Here is a 24,664-nt window from a genome sequence, read left to right as displayed (position 1 = left end):
GCCAGTGGCAAGTTAAACAGCTAACGGGCACTCCTTTTGTGAACAGCAAAACCCAGTCTAGGAGCATTAATTCTATGTCATTTGGCAGGGGTTAGCGTTAAGAGTAGGGGTTAGACATCAGCTGCATGAGGTGAGTGAAGAACATGCAGAAACTGGGACAATGTCTTTTAATGCAAATTTTTCACCAGCACTTCAAAAGCTTTTTATTTCTGTTAAAACTTCCAGTTTATTTGCAGCTAAGTTTGGCAAAACAAGTCATTTTGTCATATGTTCCTCATCTTGTTTCAAATCCTTACCAGTGTCCAATTCCCTAATACAATACATGGGAAGCAGTCATTATCAACCAGGGTTGAGGAATGATGAAAGATCTTAAAATTAATTGAGCATTAGAACCAGACTATCTCAGTCATGCATTCTGAAGCGCTGTTTTATGAACTGTGTATCATGCAGTTGAAAATTACAAATATTGTACTATATGCAAAGAGCCTCCTGAACATCTGATGCTACATTTAATAAATATAATCTATGTACCAATTCTTACTTAGAAGTCTCAAAGTGGAGTTTTTCCATCCACCTGATAGAAGCCATCAACTTTTTGAACAATCTTTTACTAAATAACCAGGTTTATCAGAGTTTATCTTTATCTCAAGGGCATTGAAGTTGAGGAGTTGTTTTTGCCCTGTGAAACAAACACATTGGTAAAGACACACCTGAAACCTTAATCCTGGATCACCTATATTTAAATAGAGCATTAATGCATTGAAGGGGGTCCAGGGAGTGACAGCCAAGGTAATTCCAAGAGTTGGGAGCACAAGATTAAGAAGCCATTAGAACTGTATTGATAGCCATTTACCAAGGAACATTAAGACCAGAGATGATTTATGTTTTGCCCGTAAAATGGTGAAAGCAATAGATAATACAAGTGAGGGAGAGGCAGCAGCGGTGGGGGGTGAGGGAGGGGTGGTGGGAAGAGTGGCGGAGAGGGCCCGAGGAAGGCGCAGAGACAGTGGGTAGCTTGGAGCGATGGGTAAAGGAGGGGAGAGTGACAAAATAGAGTCACAGAATTTGCTACATAAGGGGTGTGTGTGTGTGTGTGGTTTTGACAATTGTGGGGAATAAAAACTTTTTAAAAAACCATGAAATGTTATTTCAGTAAAATTCTACTTCTAAAGAGGAACAATGGAGCAAAGGCAGTGTGCTTGTTGGAGTGTATTAAGAGTTCTGCACAATGAGTCATTAAATCATGAATGCAATCCACTATACTATTCTGTTCCTGATTGGAGAGCGTTAACCCTACTGGAATACTCTTGTGCACCACTGTAATGCTACTTTTATAGTAAGTTTCTGTTACACAGAAATAGTTCAAACTAAAGTAGTTCTATTCATTGAGTGTCTGGACTATGGTTCACCTGATTGATACTCCAAGACAAATTCCATCTTTGTAACCAGTGGTTACAATGAAAAACTGCTCATGTGCAGCTACTTGACAGTAGTGATTGCACCTCCCATTCCTGGTTGCAAGACCAGCACTGGTGTTTGAGAAAGCTCCAGAGAGGGCAAGTGATAAGACAGCCAGGCAGTTGGCCTGAATAGATGTTTGAATGACCAATCTGCATGTGGGCAGAAGCAATTATGGCTGCGGTTTACACTGCTAATGCTCAAATTCCCATGACAGAGAAAAGAAAAACCTTGAAAAATGTTTGTATAACACTGCTGCTGGGGCTGCTCCTTAAGATAAAAAAAGCACAAATCACAGCTTTGTGACTACCTAATGGTTTCCATTTTTCTACTAAACGTGCACACGTTATCTGGCGACTCCAGTAACAAAATGAAAGCAGTTTTACTAACTGAGAAACTACTTTAGGTTACACCTGCATGTAAACAATACCTGGTCAAGTACAATATTCATTCAGGAGTACCTACCTAGACTCCTCTCAAAATAAGAGTAGTAAGCAGACTAGACCGTGCTTTTTAAAATGCAAGTTGACCATTTAATTACTTTCTGAAAGCAAAAAGAATCAGAGACAGAGAACATAGAGAAAGACAACGAGAAACTAATTAATGCTTAGTTACCTTAAAATCTGACAGCTGATTCTGAAAATACCCAACTCTCATTTTATACTGTGACATTTATTTAAGGTCTAGTTATCTTGTTCTGATTTTGACATAAAGCAGCATTTGGAAAGAATGGCAAGCAATTACCTTGCAGCTGGAAAATCCATGGGGGGATAGCCTCAGAGAAGCTACAAAACTCTGCTGGGAGTAATGTAACAAAAACAGCAGCATGACATCATTGACAAGTATATGGCATAGCAAGGGTAGGAAGATCCTGGGAGTCTTGACTTGTTTACTCTCGGGTACAGTACTTCTAGCTAGAAATGAACACAAGAACTAGGGACAAGAGGAGGCCATTCAGCCCCTTGAGCCTGCATTCGATAAGATCACGGCTGGTCTGATTGTGGCCTCAACTCCACTCGCCTGTCTGTCCCCAACAGCCCTCGACTCCCTTGGTGATCAAAAATCTTATCTAACTCAGCCTTGAATATATTCAATTACCCAGCCTCTACTGCTCACTGGGGAAGTGAATTCCAGACTAATGACCCTCTGAGAAAAACAAATTCTCATCTCAGTCTTAAATGGGAGACCCCAAATTTTTAAACAATGGCCCCTAATTCTAGATCCCCTCACAAGGGGAAATATCCTCTTATTCTCCACCGCCAGGTCCCTTCAGGATCTTACATGTTTCAATAAGATCACCTCATTCTCCTAAACTCCAATGGACATAGATCCACGAGCTCAACTTTTCCCCATAAGCTAACCCCTTCAACCCAGGAATCAGTCATGCGAACCTTTTTGAACTGCTTCTAATGCAATTATATACTTTCTTAAGTAAGGAAACCAAATCTGCACAGCAGTACATCTGATACATAGCAAATACTGCAGCTCAGCGACCACTCAATGGCCAAGTCTCAGTGGTTTGTCAGTCATTATTGTGGGCAATAGTTTCATCTTGGAAAGAAAAAAGGAAAGAGAGCCTATAAGTCTATATTCACAATGCAAACCAAGCCTAATAACTTAAGCCAATACTGTAGCACTAACAGTAGCCATTGAAGACAATACAAATATATAACAGGAGATAGATAACAATTGAATTGTTCATCATCTTAAGTTCTTTACTGCTGGCACTGGGTACTTTGTTTTTTCTAAGTTCCTCTCCAATATGTTCTAGTGAGTCTTGAAGAGTCCAATGTTGGCTTTATCTGACATGCATGCACATTGACATTCACTTTACAGGAGGGGGAACTAGATAAAGATCAGGAGTTGCAAACTCCAGCTGATTTTCCTCTTGCTGTAGAGTCACAAAAGACAACCTTGTTCTTCTAGCTGATTTTAGCCATAATGCAGCCCTGGCTAAAAGCAGCTAGAAGAAGAGTTGTATTTATCTAGTGACTTCTTCACCTTGAAGATGTGCTTCATAATCAAAGTACTTTTTGAAGAATATATCACAGAAACCAAATTGCACAAAACAATGTATCACAAATTGCAATGAATGAAATGGACAGATAACTTGCTATAAGGTGTTATACAAATGCAAGTCACTGTTTTTCTTCTTCAAATAGTAACATGGGATATTTTACATCCACCTGAACAGGTAGTAGGGTCTCGATTTAAGGGCTCATCTGAAAGACAGCATCTCTAAACATTATGTCACCCCCTCAATTGAGTAAAATTAATGAGAAAGTGTGATGAGCTTTTATTAGTTTTATTAAACTTTCAGTCATTGGTGACAATAATCTAACTGGATTTGGTTATGTTTTTTGTGTCTTTTGAAAAGGAGTTGAAAACATTCCAGATGGAACAGCTGTGTGCTGATGATACAGATATTAAATTATATCAGTCTCCACTTAATTCCAAGCATTGATATTACAGCACTCTCTCTGTACCTGAGCAAAACTGTATATAACCAACTAACTACTTCAGTAAAGAGGGGGATTCAAATGGGCTGGTTTTGGCTTTGTATGCATTCCAATATTTAGAGGCTGCTTGGTCTGTACAGAGTAAGCAATTGGATTCGACATGTCCAGGCTTAATCGAGCTGGGATGGAGGACGGATGGGATGAAACAAAACACACAGCCCGATGCGCACTTCTGCCCGGCAAACACACCTCCAAGTGGAGATGTGAACATCAGCTCAGGGTACCTTTCAACGGTCATCAACCTAAATTTTAATCCTGATCCCCAATGGTGGGTGTGAAAGAGGGGGATCAAGCAACTTGGCCCCATTCCTGCTCAATTAGAATTCAAAGTTGAATCAGGCTTCTCCAAAAAAACAGGCAGGGGCCTTATCAACATTTCAGTCATGATCGGTGCCATAATTTAAATTTAATAGTGAGCGAGGGGGAAACCTGAAATGTCTGCTACCAGACAGCAGATCTGAGGCAGGAAGCGCTGACTGGCCTAGATCAGCGTTAACAATCAGCTGTATTCAGTACTGACTGTGGACCAGAACTAGGAGTGATATCCCCGCCGACCTCACAAGGAAGACTTTAGGCTCTCCCAGTCAGGATTGTTACCCCGATGTTCTCTCTACACGCACCCCCACCCCCCATGCACATGCCTGCCCATTCCACTGGTGGCCTGGAACTTCCATACACTCTGGTTGTGGCCTCCTGCCATAAGCTTAGCTTTCTGCCTATTGACCAGGAGCCCATCAATTTGGCTGACTGTCAGGCAAGAGTCTGTGTCTTTATTATTGAACTAAGGCCCTGCCATTAAAGATCAGCAGGGCCTCCACGTCCCCAGACTTGCTGTGTTTTCCCCACGCTCCTCTGCACACTCCATTCTAATACCAGGACCATTAACTCTTTCTCTCTCCACAGATTCTATCTGACTTCCTGAATATTTTCCAGCATTTTCTGTTTTTATTTCAGATTTCCAGCATCCATAGAATTTTGCACTAATTTTTAAAAAGTCTTCACATTGGCTGGCTATAACATTTGTTCAGTTGTTAAACTATGTGAAGATATGGACTCTTAAATGAATTCACTAGAGCTGAGGGAGTTGCAGAAGTGGGGTGGGGGCCGGGAGAATGGCAAGCAATAGTAAGTGGCTTGTTCTCGGTTTCATTGGTAAAAAGGGCATCCCTACAGAGCTGTCAACGTTGGGGAATGTTAGGAGTGTCACATAGAATCAAAAATAAGTGATTACTTGCATTTAGTTACCTGGAATTGTGTGTTTACCTCAAACGGAGAATGATAAATGGGTTGCGTTTCTTCCCAAACAGAATGAGAGTCTCCCTCCAAATGGTAAGAGCAATTAAAGCACTGGTTTTGAAATATATCAGAGTCTCCAGTGCTCCAGCTTTCCAAGTTTATATTATCTGCTTATTCGGCATCCAGTACTGGATGAGCAGAAATTTCTTCCAATTAAACACTGGGAAGATTGAAGCCATGGGCTTCGAGCCCTGCTACAAACTCCTTGCCTAGCTACCAACTCTATTCCCCCTCCCTGGCAACTGTCATATTCGGCCCCCAAGGTGAGTTCTTGACTACATATTCGTACCATCACAATGATCACCAATTTTCAGTTCCATACCATTCGACTCTGCCTCAGCTCAACTGCAGTTGAAATCCTCAAGTCTCTACTTGACTATTCCAACACACTCCTGGCTGGCATCCCACATGTTACCCTCTGTAAGTTTGTAATTAATCACACCAAGTCCATTCACCCATCACCCCTGTGCTCATTGACCTACACTGGCTCCAAGTTAAGTGACACATCAACTTTAAAATTTTCATCCTTGGTTTTCAAGTCCCTCACCCTTCCATATCTCTGTAATCTTCTCCAGTCTCACAACTCTGATATCTGCACTCATCTAATTCTGGCCTTTTAAGCATCCCTGATTTTAGTCTCTCCACCACTGATGGCAGTGCATTCAGCTGCCTAGGCCCCAAGCTCTAGAATTCCCTCCCTAAACCTCTCCACCCCTCTCTCTTTCCTCCTTTAAGACTCTCCTTAAAATCTACCTCTTTTGGCCATTCGCCCCAATGTATATATTTCAGTGTCAAATTCTGTTTTATAGTGCTCCTGTGAAGCAACTTGGGACATTTCATTAGGATAAAGGTGCTATATAAATAGAGATTGATGTTTCATCATCTCATTGCTCCTGTGTAAGCAGTGTCCACGTAGTAGTTTGAAGTCTGAAATTTGGGGTTTAATTTCTGGTCACTGGACATATCCCAATCATAGAATAGTACAACACAGAATGAGGCCATTCAGCCCATTGGGTCTTCACCAGCTGAACAGAGAAAGCCCATTGCGGCAGTAAGCAGGGGGTCCAAAGGCAGAAACGTTGCATCAATCACCTGACAAGAGATGCTGACAGCAAGAACAACGAAAGTGCACAACAAATAGCATGGATTTGAAAAATGTAAATGAGCAGGCATGATCTTGGCGTCCAAAAACAACCACCATTAAAAGGTGGCAGGGCTAGTTGATATAAAGTGGTTCAAACAGCCCTCAGGTCTTTTCTGTTTTTACCAGAGCTGAAGTAGGTCGATAAGCTGGGTACGATGATATAAGAATATCACGGCTCAGAAAGGGCACAGAGGTGGTTATCAAGATGGTACCAGGATTGAGGAATTTAGGAGAGATTGGAAAAGTTATGGCTGTTCTCCTTGGAGAAGAGAAGGTTAAGATGTGTCCTAAGAAAGTTTTCAAGTGGAGAGGTTTTGATATATGGAGAAATGTTATTCTCTCTGACAGGTGAGTCAATAACCAAAGGCCATAGGTTGAAAATCATTGGCAAGAGATCTAAAGGGGAGCTGTTGGAATCTGGAGTACTTTATTTTAAAAAGTGGGAAGCTGATTCCACAGATAATCATGACGGAGTTGGGCAGGTACTTACGAAGGATTTACAGGGTTACAGGCAAAAAAGTGAGGATGTGGGACTAAGCGTGATTGCTCTTTCAAAGCACCAGCACAGGCATGATGGACCAAATGGCTCCCTTCTGTACTGCACACTTCTACGATTCTGTGAACAGCTAAATGTCACATGGTTGGCTCTATTTACTCTCAGCCACACACAGTGCAAATCTGCAGCATAAATGAGGTTACACTGACCTACAGCCCTAACTTCATATCCTGTTCAGTAAGTGGCATAACAAGAGCTACAGAAAATGTTAACATCCCATTCATAAAAAACAATGCTTCAAATGATGAAGGCTATATACAGGATAATCCCAGTGAAAATCAGTCAGCTGCTCCAAGGGAATTTTATGTGGAAACTGAAAATATTTTGCTGTGGTGAATTTTACCAATAACTATGCTAAATTACAGCAATTCAATCATGTGTGTTTGTTTAAACATGTCGCAGTGAAAGATATAAATTTCTGTCAACAGGAAGTGGATTTAAAGTAAAATCAGTAACATTGTTACATGAGTGCCACACAAGTGCCATTCCAACAAGAGAGAATGCCACCATCTCTCCATGACATCCATCATCTGAATCACTGAATCTTTTATCATCAAACATCCTGGGGGTTATCATTGACCAGAAACTGAACTGGACCAGCCATATAAATACTGTGGCTACAAAAGCAGGTCACAGGCTGGGAGATCTTTGACGAGTAATTCACCTCTTGATTCCCCAAAGTTTGACCACCTCTACAAGACACAAGTCTGGAGTGTGATGGAACACTCTCCCTTTGCCTGGATGAGTGCATTCTCAACAACACAAGAGGCTCAATACCATCCAGGACAAAGCAGCCCGCTTGATCGGTACCCCATCCACCACCTTATACATTCACTCTCACAACCACAAATGCACAGTGGCGGCAGAGTGCACCATATACAAGACGCATTGCAGCAACTCGTCAAGGCTACTTCAACAGCACCTTCCAAGCCTATTATCTTTACTACCTAGAAGAACAAGGACAACCAATACATGAGAACACCACCACCTGCAAGTTTCCCTCAAAGCCACACACCATCCTAACTTGGAACCATATCACTGTTCCTTCACTGTCGCTGGGTCAGAATCATGGAACTTTCTTCCTAACAGTGTTGTGGGTGTATCTACAAGGAATGCAGTAGTCCAAGAAGGCAGCTCACCACCACATTCTCAGGGGGAATGAGGGATAGGCAATAAATTCTGGCCTTCCAAGTGATGCCCACATCTCGTGAACAAATAAAAAAATATGCACTGAAAATGGTAGACACCCAAAATATATTTTTCAAAAAACACACCTGGAATATTAACCACCCTTTTCTCTTTACTGATCCTGATGGATATGTATTTCCAGCACTTTTGTTCTTAGTTCTGTTGGAAAGAACTAATGCATTCGGGCTGTGCGTGTGCATAAATAGGGCTGTAAAGGGAACTATACTGCTGAACTCTGCTTGAGTAATCCTCATATTTACACAACATACTAGTTTGGCATTGCATTGGGAAACCCTGCAGCTTTAGACAATGGATATGTATATCCAAGTTGCATTTTGAATAATCTTTGTTTACCACAATATGAATGGCAAGTATAAGACACTAAACAAAAGACAGTACTAAGACAATTCACAGACGTCCTAGAAAAAGATGCTGTAAAAGCACGGCCACTTGAAAGAAAGGCTGAACTCTTACTGCAGATAGGGGGCGCATTTCCATAGTAAAACATACCCATAGAAACATGGCTGATGGGCCATTGATATAGCCAAGTAATTTCCTGCTCTTTTTGTACAGCCCTGGTCAGTTTTTAAATCAATATCGGTAGCTGGAGTTCTTTGTATTTATTGCCACAGTGGTAATCCAAACAAGAAAGGCTTTTAAATCCCTCCCGGTGTACTCCTACAAGAAGCTATATGTGCTTCCAGGCAGGCTGCTTGCTGATAATATCCTAAATAACAAAGGCTGCCTACCTCCAAAAAGGACTGAGTCAATGAAACTGGCATCTGGTCAAAAAAAGTTGCTCAACAGTTTTCTTCAAGTTGTCAACTGGTTTCATTGGATTCATTTTACATAGCCAGTTTTCAAATCTCAATACCTGAGAAATGTTCCTGTGTACACTTCTTGTCTCCACCCTCAGTCTCCCCCTTATGAGCTTTCGTTGCAAAGATCTTTAATAAGCTTTAATCTGCCAACCACACCTGTGTGCTTTTGGATGGCAATGCTGTTCCAGTTATGACTAATTCCTAGTTTACACAAGTATGCTAACAGCATGTCAAAATAAAAATTTAAAGCCTCAAAATCGTTATTCCTCCAATTTTTAAGCCACATTACTCATAGTGCAAGTCACCAGGCAATCAGTATTTCCAGATCCGACTCCTGCAGCCATTTTCTTTGTTTCTAAATGCCAGTGGAGTAGTTTCAGTTGTAGTTTTCAGCATCTGCTAAAGTCTCCCCATGGTGCCAACATTCCAGTGAAGAGTGAAATCTTCATTTGAGACACCTTCCTTCAATCAGGCTTGTTACAGTCAATAACAGCAATGGTTCTCATTGACTCATGTGGAGCATAAACACTGGCATAGATCAGTTGGACCAAATGGCATGTTTGTGTTCTGGTGCATTCCATGCAATTCAATGCCTTCTGAAGTGGCCTAACCAAGGCATTCAGTTGCATCAAGCTGTGATCAACGATTCAAAAAAGCAGCTCACCCCAATCCTCTCAGGGCAACTAGGGGTGGGCAATAAATGAATGTTGCCAGCAACACCCACATGCCGAGAATGAAAAAAAAACAGGATTTGATTTCTGTCTCTTTGATGTGTGCATTTAAACAGGAATGATTGCCTTTGCCCATAAAACCAACAACTTTGGTGATTTTAGAAATATATAATTAGAGCTGCAAATTACTTGTTGCCAACTGGATTTCACAGGTGCAGTCACTTCATTGAACTGCTTATGTGATGGTGTCAGATGACTGCCAGAATAAATCATTCTAGATAAAAACCAAGTTAATATATTAATTTCCATAGCCCCTAGTCAAGTGGCCTTGCACAGTGTGAACTTGTTTTGTGATTATACTTTATTTTGCAGCAAATGGGAGCTGAGGAACTGAGCACCCTCCCTCCATTTGTCATGAGAACTGACTGAAAATCATGCAGTTTAACTTATCGAACATCACTGATTTTCTGAAACTAAAATGTCTCAGATTTATCCTGACTGTGCGGGAGAATCAGTCAAACGGAGGTATTTTAAAATCAGGTTTCTGCCCCTGCCACAGTACTGAAATAGCAATCAAGGTCACAAATGACATCCTATGTGACTGTGACAAAGATAAACTTTCCCTCCTCTTCCTTCTCGATCCATCTGCAGCCTTTCTTGCAGTTGACCACATCATCCTCCTCCAACTCTCTGTCGACCAGCTGGGTAGGACTGCTCTTATATGGTTCCATTCTTATGTAGTCAAAGCCAGAGAGTCACTTGCAATGGTTTTTCTTGCTGCTCCTGCATCATTACCTCTGGTGTTCCCCAAGGATCTATCCTTGGCCCCCTCATATTTCTCATCTACATGCTGCCTCTTGGCAACATCATCCAAAGGCATGGCATTAATTTTCAAATGTACATCGATGACACAGATCAAACTCACCACCACCTTACTCACGACTCTTCCAATGTAGTTAAATTATCAGACTGCGTATCTGACATCCAGTATTGGAAGAACAGGAATTTCCTCCAATTAATATTGGTAAAGCTGAAGTCATTGTTTCCAGTCCCTGCTCCAAACTCCGTTCCCTAACTACCGACTCTATCCCTCTCCCTGGCAACAGTCCGAGATTAAGCCAGTGTGTTTGCAACCTTGGTGTTATATTTGATTATGAGATGAAGGCCTGACCTCATTCCTGTCATTTCTAAGGCCGCCTCCATGACTCAACTTTGCCCTGTCTCATTTACTGCTGAAACCCTCATCCATGCTTTCCTTACCTCTAACCTCAACTATTCCAACACACTCCTGGCTGGACTCCCACATGCTGCCCTCTGTAAACTTGAGGTAATCAAAAACTCTGCTGTTCATGTCTCAACTCGCAGCAAGTCCCATTCCCCTATCACCCCTGTGCTTGCTGACCTACATTGGCTCCCAGTCAAGAAATGTCTTGATTTTAAAATTCTCATCCTAGTTTTCAAATCCCTCCATGGCCTTGTCCCTCCCTATCTCCTCAAACCCCACAACAATCAGAGATATCTATGCTCCTCTAATTCTGGCCTCTCGAGCATTCCCAATCATAATTACTCCACCATTGGTGTCTTCAGTTGTCTTGGACCTAAGTTCTGGGATTCCCTCCCTAAACCTCTCCGCATCTCTACCTCACTTTCCTCCTATAAAACACCTCTTAAAACTACCTCTTTGACTAAGCTTTTGGTCAACCGACCTAATATCTAAAAACAAAAAACTACTGCGGATGCTGGAAATCCAAAACAAAAACAGAATTACCTGGAAAAACTCAGCAGGTCTGGCAGCATCGGTGGAGAAGAAAAGAGTCGACGTTTCGAGTCCACATGACCCTTCAACAGAACAGTTCTGTTGAAGGGTCATGTGGACTCGAAACGTCGACTCTTTTCTTCTCCGCCGATGCTGCCAGACCTGCTGAGTTTTTCGACCTAATATCTACATGGCTTGGTGTCATCCTTTGTTTTATAATGTTCCTGTGAAGTGCCTTGGAATGTTTCATGATGTAGTTACTGTTGGTAAAATGCAACCTCCCTTCCGCCATTAAGTAAAATCTTGCAGTAAGTGCAATGTGAAGCTAAATCTTAAAAAAAGCTACAAAATCTACATACAGCTTTTTAAAAAACAACTTTTCTCCTTTTTGCAACATTTTACAATGATAGAACAGGTATTTTATTGTGAGCAGTTGATAAAACTGATGCCCGAGCACTTAACTGAAAAAGGCAATAAGAGTGTGTCAAGGTGAAGAACTGGAGGATTTTCACATTCATTACTGATGATAACCATGCATGTTTCATCATGGTTACCACTGAGAAATCTCCTCCGCAGTACAAATACAGTGGTTTTACTAGTACGAGGGCAAAGCCTGGAATGCATAAAGCTAATTTCAAAGCCGCATCTTAAAGCGGCTCTGTCCTAGAAATCCTCATTTCAGCACAGCCTTCAACTATGCTTCTTTGTACAACTTTAACAATGAAATTGCACCAAGTTTTGATTTATATAAAAATACATCCTGCAAATCTAGCAATATCTCTGCTTAGTTTCGTAATAAAAACAAAACTATGCTCATTAATCAGCAGGGTTAGAGCAGTCCAAATGTCTGCCCTATTACTCTGTAATAGTGACTGTAATTTGCAGTTGCGTTCAGAACAGACTATTTAGGACATTTTAAGCAAATGCTACCTGGGTGTGGATCAGATAGCTGAATATACTGTAGTCTGTCTAAACTTGTTTGAGCAGAATGATGCAAACATTGGCAAAACAGATGAACTGTGTGTGATGAAGAGCAATACAAAGGCAAAGGACAGCTAGAAGTAATGCTTAATGAGTATGCTCCCTCACACTGGAACGCCACTTCAAAACAGAAACCAGTATGGTCTTGGAGAGTTGGTCTCTTTTGTTAGCTGCAATGCAAATATGTCAGCAGATGTCTGGAGGAAATCATAAAAAAGCACTTAAAATATTTAATGAAAAGAAATGCACGTCCAGAAATACAAATACCATTGTGCATTAGTGCACAAATTGGCTGTTGTGTTTCCTACATTATAACAGTGACTGACTACGCTTCAAAAGTTATTCATTCAATAGTTGGAAAGTGCTTTGGGGTGACCTGCAGTTCTCTTTTCGAAAGTCTGTTCCCGCAGATTTGTTCACAACCTGTGCACTTGAGCTTTTAGACCACAACAAAAATATGAAAAAATGCCTGCAACTTAAAAGTGCATCACTGCTCTATTGAATGATGGAGCTACAACTGATAGTTCACTGCCCCAACAATTATTTGAATGTTTGCCAGGTTAATAGTGCATAAAACTGTTCGCAGATAAAAATGAGTTTATTTCATTCAACATTCGTGGCAATAAATACCAGATTGGATGATGATGCATTTCTAACATCACTTGTTCACAGCAATTGCAAACACGGACAAAATCCAATCCATGCAAGAATGCTGTACTATACAATGCAATAATAACTGCCAGTCACAAAATATTTTGTGTACATGGTGGGTTCACTAATCCCTAAAAAAGTGTCTGACTTTAAAGTGAAGGGTGTATTGTATGTTCGTTCCTTCCAGAAGATACTAAAATAGCTCTTGCACATTCCTGCAGTACTCCAAAGTAGCTGACACAGCAAACCCGTGGAGAGCTGCAGGCTATTCATCTGTCTCAAAGCTATAAGCAAAAACATCAAGGTAAAAGGGGGACTCGTTTTAATTATTTTTTAAATGTATAGTTTTAAATGGTCAAATTGTAATTGGCAAAATTGGAATAATGACAAGCCTACAATGTTCACCAATTGCTCCTCCATATTTATAACAAAAGTTGTATTAACACTGAAGTATTGAAAACAGTTTGAAGAGATTCAGGATTAAATAGATAGTTATGTATCTAAGCTTGCTGGAACGCTATTGTCAGAAAGGCAGCTGGATTTTCTAAATTTCTGTACCAAAAGATCATAAAAAGATTTCTCGCTCATCCCTTAATAATCTGCATCACCAAGTCCTAAAGTAATATCCTTTGATACCAGTTGTTCACTTGAGTCACTGTGAGGTCAGTCACACAGATCATTCTTGTCAGCAACTGCAGATTTATAAAATGGTAATGCACGACCACTGTGCTGCACAAGAAGCATGAAACGGAGACAAAGCTAGCATTAATTAAATAGCTACGGCCTGAGGGATGAGGGATTAGACACTGGATCATTTCAAGCAAGAAACTCCCAACTGTTCTGTTCTTCCGGAAGGGAAGTAGTACAATCTGGTTAGACCTTAAAAAACAAGGTCAAAGTCACACACCTTCTAGACAGAAAAAGGAAAAGAAAGGATAGCCTAGATGACGAGATTTAAAACAGTAACCTATCTATAATAAATGCCTTCAAACAATCCAAAATTGCATCAACAGAATCTAAACTCAGCTTGTGTCATTAAACGTTTTATAAATCCATTAATGATTTGCATGGGGAAATTTGAATTTTGGCTTAGTCCTTGTGAGTAATCAGGACATCATCTACAATTTAGAATTAATGGGCCTTATAGAGGCCATCATGTGATCAACTTTGAGGTTCTCTGGCAATTGGTGTCAGCAGGAACCAAAACCAAAAGTTAATGTAGCATAAGGGTGTTCGGCATAGCAAGGGTTAATGTGGGGCTGGAGAACAGTATTGCCGACAGCATGATGTAGAGAGACACATGCAGTAGACAAAACTGTGGAGAGACTCAAGTAGAGGTCAGCATGAAATTAGCTCTAATTTTGGGCTACACTTTGTACGTATGTATATAGTTGTGCGATACCAATAAACACTACTTTTCACCTTACAAGCCTCTGAACCTCCTTTGTAAGACCTACTGAAAAAACCCTTGCAACACTTACCATTTCAAGAAAGTAAAATTTAATGGAATTAGAAGCAAATTAAAAGTGTTAAATGGAATGGGCCACTGACAGGGAATCAGGTAGGGCAACATTTAAAACTTTTAAGAACTGTAAAATATAAATGTATAGGAACAAGGTAAGTACATACATAAAACGCAAATGTAAGGCAAGCAACCAGTCTCTAAAATGGGCATACAGCAAACTAGAATGACAATATGTAGAAGTACATACTATACAAAGTCTACTGGGAAAATGAGAGGGACAAAAACTTGGGTAGGAATATAAGAAAGCTTTACAATTGTTTATAAGGTACTATAATTGAAATATGGCAAGAAATAGAACACAAGACATTAAGTAATATAATAAAGCTTGTTTTTATAACATGACTGCAAGTGAGGATAGGAAGTTGGATATTTAAAAATTATTGGTATTATTGAAGATAATTATTAACTAATTTAATTATACCTATTATGTTCCAGAAGTGTTTACCAGGGAGGGGAATATCAATTCAATATTCAACAAGTATCACAGATTCTTTGGAAATCAGCGAGCAGGTGGTACTTGATAAGTTAAATAGGACTGAAGACCAATATATCCTCTTTGGTCCAGGTAACATACATCTTAGACTGCTGAAGGAGACTTGGAGGAAGTCTGCCAAATGCTGGCGACAGTAATAAATGAGATTCATTGTGGTACTGGAGAGATTCGAAAGCTAGCAAATTTAGTACCTGTATTTTAAAAAGGAGAACAAATCTGACACAAATAACTATAGACCCATTAACCTTATGTCACTTCAGAGTAATAAAAACCGTAGTTAAGTAAATGTACTAAGGGGCCGGTCGGAAGAGCACTGAGCAACAACGGGTATGGATTAAAGAGCAAAAGATTCTGCTCAGTGTCTCCTCCATTTAAGGGTATTATGAAAACAATTAGTGGAGTCTCTACAATGTCATTCATTTAGACTTTAACAAAGTCCCATATGTAAGGCTATCAAATAAACTAAAACCAATGGGTACCCAGGGAAGAATGCAGGACAAAACTTTGGATAAAAGATATAGGAGACAACTCAGAAATGGTTTATCAGAGCAGGGGTCAGTGATGAGCAGAGTCAGATCATAGACTCCTGTTGTTTCTGATCTCCATAAAACTAACCAGACACAGCTTGATAAATTTGCAGACAGTAATGACATAGTAAGTGCTGTAGGGATAGAAGATATAATTAAACTTCTGCAAAAGAATCTAGATCTGTTGTTCAGCTGGGCAGATAAATAGGAAATGACATTTAATACTGACAAGTGCTAAGTTTTACCTATTGGACAAAGAATGACCAGCCATACAGGCACAATGAAGGATATAAAATTAATACATGGCAGCTATGAAAGCAGCCTGGGAGTTATATAACTCTGATATCAAGGCAATATACAATTGCAAAGGAGAACAGAACACAGGACTATCTAACCAGTACAGTGGGGTGTAAACCCAGAGGTTACACTGAGGTTTTACAATGCTTTGTTAGATTTCAGTTAGAATACTGCACACAGTTCTGGTCAATCTTTAAAAAAAAGGACATGCATGACTATGAAAGAGTGCACTAAAGAGCAACAAAAGCATTTCAAAAGTTAAAGGGGTTGAGTTATGAGGTAATATCAGAGGTTAAGCGTACAGTCCAGAGATGAGGTGGGGTAAAGAAATTCTTAGAGGAATCTAAAGTATTTAGTGAACCCAGACTATCAACTCAAGGTCAATCAAGGCAGTAGAATAGAAAGAAAAAAAATGAACTTAAATTACCAGGAAGTGTGTGTTCAGGGCAGATCGTTCTCAATTGGCAACTAACATTTAGAATGTTCTGTCAGGTAAGACAGTGGAATCAGGACATTTTCTTGTCCTTGTCTTAAGTTAACACTTTTACAGCAGTGACATATGGAAATTTGACACTTTTTGAATATTTAAATAAAGTCACTGATCCTGTGTTGCCATCAGAGAGTCGTGTTCAAAGGGGATGTGGATCAAACCTACAATGTTATAGCTCCCATCTGCATCCTGCACTTCCTTTGCTTAAAGGATTGGTGTTTTAACCCTAGAGTAGCACAGCTACAGTTGGTAAAGATCTTGCCCAATCTGAACTTGAGTTGCACTTACCAGGAAGATCCCAAGTTCAAACAGCAACCTGCATGGTGTCAGATTATAAGATGGTGAAGGAAGCATGTGGAATGCGTTCTTTTATAGGCTGAGAAATTGAATACAAGAGCAGGGATGCAATGCTGGATCTGTATAAAATGCTGGTTAGGCCACAGCTGGAATTTTGTGTCCCGTTCTGGTCACCACATTACAGGAAAGGCATAATTGCTCTGGAAAGAGTACAGAGGAGATTTACGATAATGTTGCCAGGGCTTGAAAATTGCAGCTGAGGAAAGATTGGATGGGCTAGGGTTGTTTTCCTTGGAACAGAGAAGGCTGAGGGGTGACCTAATGGGGGTGTACAAGATTATGAGGGGCCAATTACCAGGGGACATAGATTTAAAGGTGATTGGTAGGAAGATTAGAGGAGACATGAGGAAATATTTCTTCACCCAGAGGGTGGTGGGTGTTTGAAATTTGCTGCCTGGTTTGGTGATGGAGGCAGAAACACTCAACCCATTTAAAAGGCACCTGGATCTGCACCTGAAGTGCTGTAGCCTGCAAGGCTACGGACCAGGTGCTGGAAGGTGGGAATAATTTGTGCGGGTAGTTTTCAAAAAAGCTTTTTTCTTTTTTGGCTGGCACAGACACGATGGGTTGAATGGTCTCTTTCTGTGCCATAACTTTTCTATGCTTTCTATTACCTTAAGCTGGAGAAATGGTAAGGGCAGCACAATTGACACGGTACCTGTGTGGCAGTGAGGGTGCAATGAAAACACTGCCAGGGTTCCTGGTTCTGAAAACTAGCCAGGTGCTCCTGGTATATGGATACAGGGTTGGGCTGAACCATTATGCCTCCTGTAGTCAAACAACCTGCTGACATTGACTCAACACAAACATCAAAAAAGGCACAGTCGCAGGAGGTACCAAAGGCCCCCCAGATATCAATGGAAAAGAATGGTTAAAACTAATGGCTGAAGTAATACAGGGATCAACCCCACCCACAAACAGAAGTGTATTACAATGGGACATATCAAATGGCATTGTTTTGTGGTGGTCCAATGGATTTTAGAAGCTAATATTTCTGCATCTATTTCAGGTGAATAATTCTGTAGTTTGTTGGTTCACAAACACCTTCTGTCACTGAATCTTCATAGTTAAATGTACAGTTGAGGGAGAGGATGGTGAATACCCACTTTTGTTTCAAATTGGACCAGAATTCCACACTCTACGTTGCCTTGGTGAATACAGTCCCACCTTTGTAGAACCACTCATGCAGACTGAGTGGCAGGAACCAGTTCTACACTTCAGCCAAATGTAACTGGCTTAACGCCTCGACTTTCTACAATCTGTAGTGGCATGCGGATTACTACCTGTATGTTTCAAAAATCTCAATGTACACCTGAGCAGGGTCAGACATTTTTACTTGACTTTATTCCCTTCCCAAGTCTCCATTCATCATGTGTTGGTATCATGCAACGGTATTGCTGGAAAGCCCCATCTGCCCATCACCCAATGTCTACACACTGCCACAACACCCCGCACCATCCACCACCCCCACACACCGTTAGCAGGAAGCAAATTAGGAGCAAAAACCTTGACTGATCTTTCCTTCCCAAATGGCTTCAACAGTTCTGACAACAATCCCATGTGATCCAACTCTCTCTCTCAGAACAGGAATCAAAACTGGAATTATTTGGGCTTACGACTTAACATCAATTTAGCAGTGCAGTTTTCCAGTGATTTTGATTGGTTGTTTTTAATCATCTTCACCCACATTACAACAATGTTTACAATTCAGAAGTTCTTGATTAGCTGTGAAGTGCTTTGGGATGCCATGAAGTCATGAAAAGATATGTGTAATTCAGCTTGTTCATTGCTTCTTTCCTTCCTATCAATTTAAAAAGCCAGTAGGAGTTAAAAAAATTAGCATAAAGCTATCAGATTTATGATAGCTGATCATAAACACCCAAATAGTTTACTAGCATCCTTTTAGGAAGCAACAATTTTTACCCAGTTTGTTCCACGTGTGACTCCAGTTCTATACCAATGTGATAGAATCTTAATTGCCTCGTGTGCTGGTCATCAGCAACATATTTATATTGCACCTTTAATGTAATGAAGTGCTCCAAAGCACTTGGTCAAAGGGGTGGGTTTTAAGGAGCGTCTTAAAGGGGGGAAGGTGAGGTAGAGCGACAGGGGGGTTTAGGGAGGAAATTCTAGCACTAATGTCCTTGGCAACTGAAGCACAGCTAGCAATGCTGGACTGATTAAAACCAGGGATGCTCAAGAGACCAGAATTAGATGAGCGCAGATATCGGAGGGTTGTGAGGCTTGAGATGATAGAAGGGGTGAGGCCATGGGGAGGGGGGGGGATTTGAAAACAAGGATGAGAATTTGAAAATGAAGACATTACTTAACTGGGAGCCAATGTAGGGCAGAGAGCACACGGTAATAGGGGAATGGCATTTGGAGCGATTTACAACGTGGGTAGGAGTTTTTTGGGATGACCTCAGGTTTATGGAGGGTAGAATGTGGGAGGTAAGTCTAGAGGTAATAAAGTCATGAATGAGGGTTTCGGCAGATGATGAGCTGAGGCAGGTGGAAGTTACGGAGATGGAAATAGGCAGTCTTACTGACAGTGTGAAAATGAGATCAGAAGCTGATTCCACGGTCAAACATGAAACCAAGGTTGCAAACAGTCTGGTTTAGCCTCAGACTGTTGCTGGAGAGAAGGATGGAGTCAGTAGCTAGGGAACAGAGTTTGGAGTAGGGACCAAAAACTATGATTTCAGTCTTCCCAATATTTAATTGGAAGAAATTTCTGTTCATCCAGTATTGGATGTCAGATAAGCAACCTGATTAATTTAGCAACAGTGAAGGAGTCAAGAGAGGTGAGGGAGAGCTGTGTGTCATCAGCATACATGCAAAACTAACACTACTTTCAGGTGACGTCAGCATGTAAATGAGAAATAGGAGGGGGGCCCAGGACAGATCCTTAGGGGACACCAGGGCGCTGGAGCAGGAAGAGAAGCCTTGCAAGTTATACTCTGGCTATGATTAGAAAAATAAGAATGGAACCTGGTGAGAGCAGGCCCACCCAGATGGACAACTGTGGAAAGGCGCTGGAGGAGGATGGTGTGGTCAACCATGTCAACAGCTGCAGACAAGTCAAGGCAGACAAGGAGGGATAGTTTTCCAGGGCCACAGAATAACTAGAAATGAGCAGTAATCGCTAGCCTTGACAGGTGATGCCCAAGTATGAATTTTGTGGAAAAGGCTTGAGGGACTTAATGGCCTACACCTGTTTGTAAAAAAAATAGAAAATAGTTAGTGGAAAAGGTTTGTCTATGTCCCTTCAGCTCCAAAGAAGAGTCATGTTGGATTCAAAACGTAACTCTGTTTCTCTCCCTCTCCACGGATGCTGCCAGACCCACTGAGTTTTTCCAGCGCTTTGTTTTTATTTCAAATACAGCTTTACCTTACCAAAGAACAAAAGTTTGGGTTGGGGTGAATAACAATACAGTGAAGTTACAAAAGTAGTTATAGAGAAATGTTTACCAACTGTTTTAGCATCCAACAAAATAAAAAGAAAGACTGGTGGCTCTACTAGATAATTAACAAGGTCAATCTTCAAGAGAGTAAGGAAGGGCTGCCTTGGATTTACGGAGATTAAAAAATTAAAATGCAGAGCTTTTAATGAACAGGACAAGATCAGAAACAACCACTGTAACCAACAAATAACAAGGCAGCTATTTGCTATCAGCTAGCAGGCATCAAAGGAGGAAGCTTCACACCAATATAGGATATGGGGGTGGGTTCGAAAGTGCCCAGAATTTAGCATTCTATCTCCCCTTCCCCCAATCCCTTACCCCACACCTGGATCCTGTCACTATTCCCAATTCAGACATGATTCCTGGATCAAATTAAATGATCACTGATTTAAAAAATAATTAAGACAAAGTATTTTTGAAAAGAGAAGTCAAAGTTATTTTCTCTCTTCAACTTAAAAAATGCCCAGGAGAGAAAAGTTGTAGAATGTTTGAATAAGAGGATCCCCTTTGACAATATTTTTGCTTTAGGGTTCAGCCATGCATCACAGATTTTCCTGCAGCCACTACTTCTGAATCACCTGTAAACAAGCAAATTTCCTCATTTCACCAGCGGCCCCAATGTACTGTGCACATTTATAATGGGCTGCACTTCACAGACGTTAACATTACTTTCATTGTGAATGAAGGAATAAATGACCATTAGAAGTGGTCCCAGAACCCATTTATTAAACTAAAATTTACAAGGTCACATCCATAAGGCTTTACGATTTCTAATCAAATTTGTACATTTCACACACATTTCCAAGTGAACACATGAAAAACTCAGCTTCCTCGTGAACTGAATTTTCAGTCTTTTAATCTGCAGCAAATCTCATTTTATGAGGTCAATAGCAGTAATATTGTAGAATTGAAGTGCTAGTCTGATTTCCCATGGCTTCTGTGAGGTATTATATAAAAATGAAGTTCAGAAGGAAATCCAGCAAGTAAAACACTAGCTCACATCAGGCATATGCATGTGGAGGAGATATGGCAGACATTTTATGGTTTCAGGAAAGCGCCCCAATAGTGTACAATTCTCCCATACACCAGACTTACACTTTATTTTGTTCAGATGCGCCAGCATTGACAGCTATTATTTTTGAGTTAATTTTTCTGGTCATTATTAAATGTTCAACAGTTCAACATCTGGGAGACAAAACTTTTCCAAACAAGTTATCCTGGGTGGAATTTTACGGCCCCTCCCGCTGGCAGGGTCTTCCTGTCCCACCGAAGTCAACGGAGTTTTGAACGGCTCACCACATTTTCTGGCCCCACCCCTGCCACGATGGGGCCGCAAAATTCCACCCCGTGTCCACATCAAACGCTCCCTCTATCCTCTCCAGGCAATATGCTTTAAATAATCACCATTTTGACATTTGTCAGCTTGGTTCAGTTAATAGCACACTCGCCTCAAGAGTCAGAAGGCTTTGGGTTCAAGCCCCACTCGTGGATTCGAGCATGATAATCTTGGCTGATGTTTCAGAACGGCACTTTGATAGAAGGACCATCTTTTCATGAACTATTAAACCAAGACCCTTCCTATTCTCTTCTGGCAGATGTAAAGATCCTACGACACTACTTGGAAAATCGGAAATTCTCTGGCAGCCTAGCCAATGTATTACAAATGAGACATTAAACCAAGGCCCCATCTGTCCTGTCAAGTCGATGTAAAAGAAACTATGGCACTACTTTTTTGTGTTCAGCCATGGCTCAGTTGGTAGCAATCGTGTGGGTTCAAGTACCAATCCAGGATTGAGCACAAAAAGACATACGCTCTAGTGCAGTGTTGAGGGAGTGCCGCACCATCAGATGCAAGGATGAGATGTTATACTGAGGCCCTGTCTACCTTAGCAGGTGGACGCAAAGGTCTCATGATACAACTTTGAAGAAAAGCAAGGAGTTCTCCCCTGTGTCCTGGCCAATATTTATTCCTCAATCAACATCATAAAACCAGATCCTCTAGTCATTACAACATTGCTGCTTGTGGGACCTTGCTGTGTGCAAATTGGCTTCCATGCTTCCTACTTTACAACAGTGAATTCACTCCAAAACTTCATTGTCCGTAAGCGCTTTCAGATATCCAGTGGTCATGAAAGGCAGTATATAAATGCAAGTCTCTTTTTTAACGATGTATCCCTCTATCAATATCACTGCACATAGATTAAATGGTCATGAATCTCATTTGTTGTTTGTGGAACTTTATTTCCTACACATTGGCTGCTACATCCACCTTAACAACAGTAGTAGTACATTTTCAAAACAATTTGTTTGGGGCTGTATTAAGGGCATGAAAAATGTGATATAAATGTGAGTTCTTCCTTTTTGCATAAAAATAACAGTATCTTCTAAAGTGTAAACTCAATCCATGTTTGAAAGAGTATCACTTGCCTTTGTTCTTGGAAACAAGTCATCAGACTAATTAAATTAGGCAAATGTGAATCCAGTCCTGGATTCTGTAGATGATAATAAGATACACATCTATAAATTGGTGCCAGCCATTCAAGTCAGAATCAGGAATTGTTTCTCTTAATTACCTGATTGTTTGTCAGACATATAAATGTTGGTAACATAAATGTGTTTTCATCATTTCAAGTCAATTGTTTCTGGCTTGTATGATACCAGTAGGTAATGTATTTTTAATTACCTAAATATGCTTTAAAACTGCAGCCTGTGTGTTAACATAGAGAATACACAATCACCTGGAAAAACTCAGCAAGTCTGGCAGCATCGGCGGAGAAGAAATCAGTCAACGTTTCGAGCCTCCATGACCCTTCTGCCTAAGGGCCATGGAGGCTCGAAACGTTGACTGATTTCTTCTCCGCCGATGCTGCCAGACTTGCTGAGTTTTTCCAGGTAATTCTGTTTTTGTTTTGTTTTGGATTTCCAGCATCCGCAGTAGCTTTTAGCTTTTTGTTTTTATCTCTGAGAATACACAATCGTTTATCTTTGATGCTTCTAACTCAGACACACCGTTTACAGTGACATGTTGGAGTCAATGCAATTTGATTGCAGGGGTGAGATGAAAAAGGAAGTAGGAAGCAAAGAGAGCGCAGAACAAATAGTGATAAGTAAACCCAAAGGATGTATTATAAATAAAGAGTAATAGGATTACAAAGGAAAGAGGGGGGCCTTTTAGAGATCAGAAAGGTAACGAGTGTGGGGACGGAAGGTGTAGACATGGGTCTTAATGAATTCTTTGCATCTAAATTCACAAAGAGGAGGTGATACAGACATTGTAGTTAAGGAGGAGGACTGTGAAGTATTGGAGAGAATAAGCATTGTGAAAAAGAGGAAACGTTAAGGGGTTTAGCATTTTGAAGGCAGATAAATCACCAGGCCCAGGCGAACTGTATCCCAGAAGGACTACTAAGGTTGCACCATTGTTTATAAAGGCAGGAAGGGATGGGTTGAATAATTACAAGCCAGTCAGCCTTCCTCAGCAGTGGACAGATTATTGGGAAAAATTATAAGGAACAGTATTAATTGTTGTTCAGAAAGGCTTGGATTCATCAAGGACAGTCACCATGGATTTATTAAGGGAAGGTCATGTTCAACAAGCTTGATGGAGTACATATTGATTTTTAGCAAGGCTTTTGACAAGATCTCCCATGGCAGACTGATTAAAAAAAGTAAAAACCCATGGGATCCAAGGGCAAATGGTAAATTGGATCCAAAATTAGCTCAGTGGAAACAATGGGCAATGACTGACATGTGTTTTTGTGGCTATACAGTGTTTCCAATGGGGCTTTGCAGGGCTCAGTTTTAACGCCAACAATGCGGGCTTGATTCCCGTTCTGATTGAGGTAGATTTGGGGCCTGCCTCCTTGCCCTGCTCCTAAGAGTGAAAGGCAATGGCAAACCACCACTGAAAAATCCACCAGGAAAATGGCTCAGGATGAAGCATCAGCAGAAAATGAACCAAGGGCCTATCTTTGGTCAGAGCACACAAGTGAGTGATCAATAATTAAGGAGCTTTCAGATTATACAAAAATTGCCTGTGTGATTGATAGTGAAGAAGAAAGCTGTAGACTGCAGGAAGATATCAATGGACTGATCAAGTGGGCAGAAAAGTGGCAAATGGAATTCAATCCAGAGAAGAGAGAGGTAATCCACATTTGGGAAGGGCAAACAAGGTAAGAAAATACATAAGAAATGCAATGGTGCTGAGAAGTGTAGATTTCTGCCCATCCAGAAATCTCTCAAAGGTAATCAGACAGGTGGTCAAGAAGGCACACAAGTCACTTTCCTTTATTAGCTCAAGCATTGAATACAAGAGCATGGAGGTAACGTTAGAAATGTATAAAACACTGCAGCTAGACTACTGTGCACAGTTCTGGTCACTGATTACAGGAAGGCTATGATCGCACTAGAAAGGGGACAGGGATTTATGAGGGTGCTGTGTGGAAAAGAGAATTTTGGCTATGAAGGTAT

General features: G+C 40.8%; 1 protein-coding gene across 2 annotated transcripts in view; it reads right to left on the bottom strand.

Annotated features, from left to right (window-relative positions):
* The window catches only part of LOC144681905 (AF4/FMR2 family member 1-like), a 137,338-nt gene that overhangs the window by 53,239 nt on the left and 59,435 nt on the right, over positions 1 to 24,664 (bottom strand). The gene's annotated exons all lie outside the window — the stretch shown is intronic.

The sequence above is a fragment of the Cetorhinus maximus genome, chromosome 1 (genome assembly GCF_964194155.1).
Source record: "Cetorhinus maximus chromosome 1, sCetMax3.hap1.1, whole genome shotgun sequence".
In the NCBI taxonomy this organism is placed as follows: domain Eukaryota; kingdom Metazoa; phylum Chordata; class Chondrichthyes; order Lamniformes; family Cetorhinidae; genus Cetorhinus; species Cetorhinus maximus.
The sequence above is the reverse complement of the archived record's forward strand: the minus strand, read 5'-3'. Positions and strand labels throughout refer to the sequence as shown.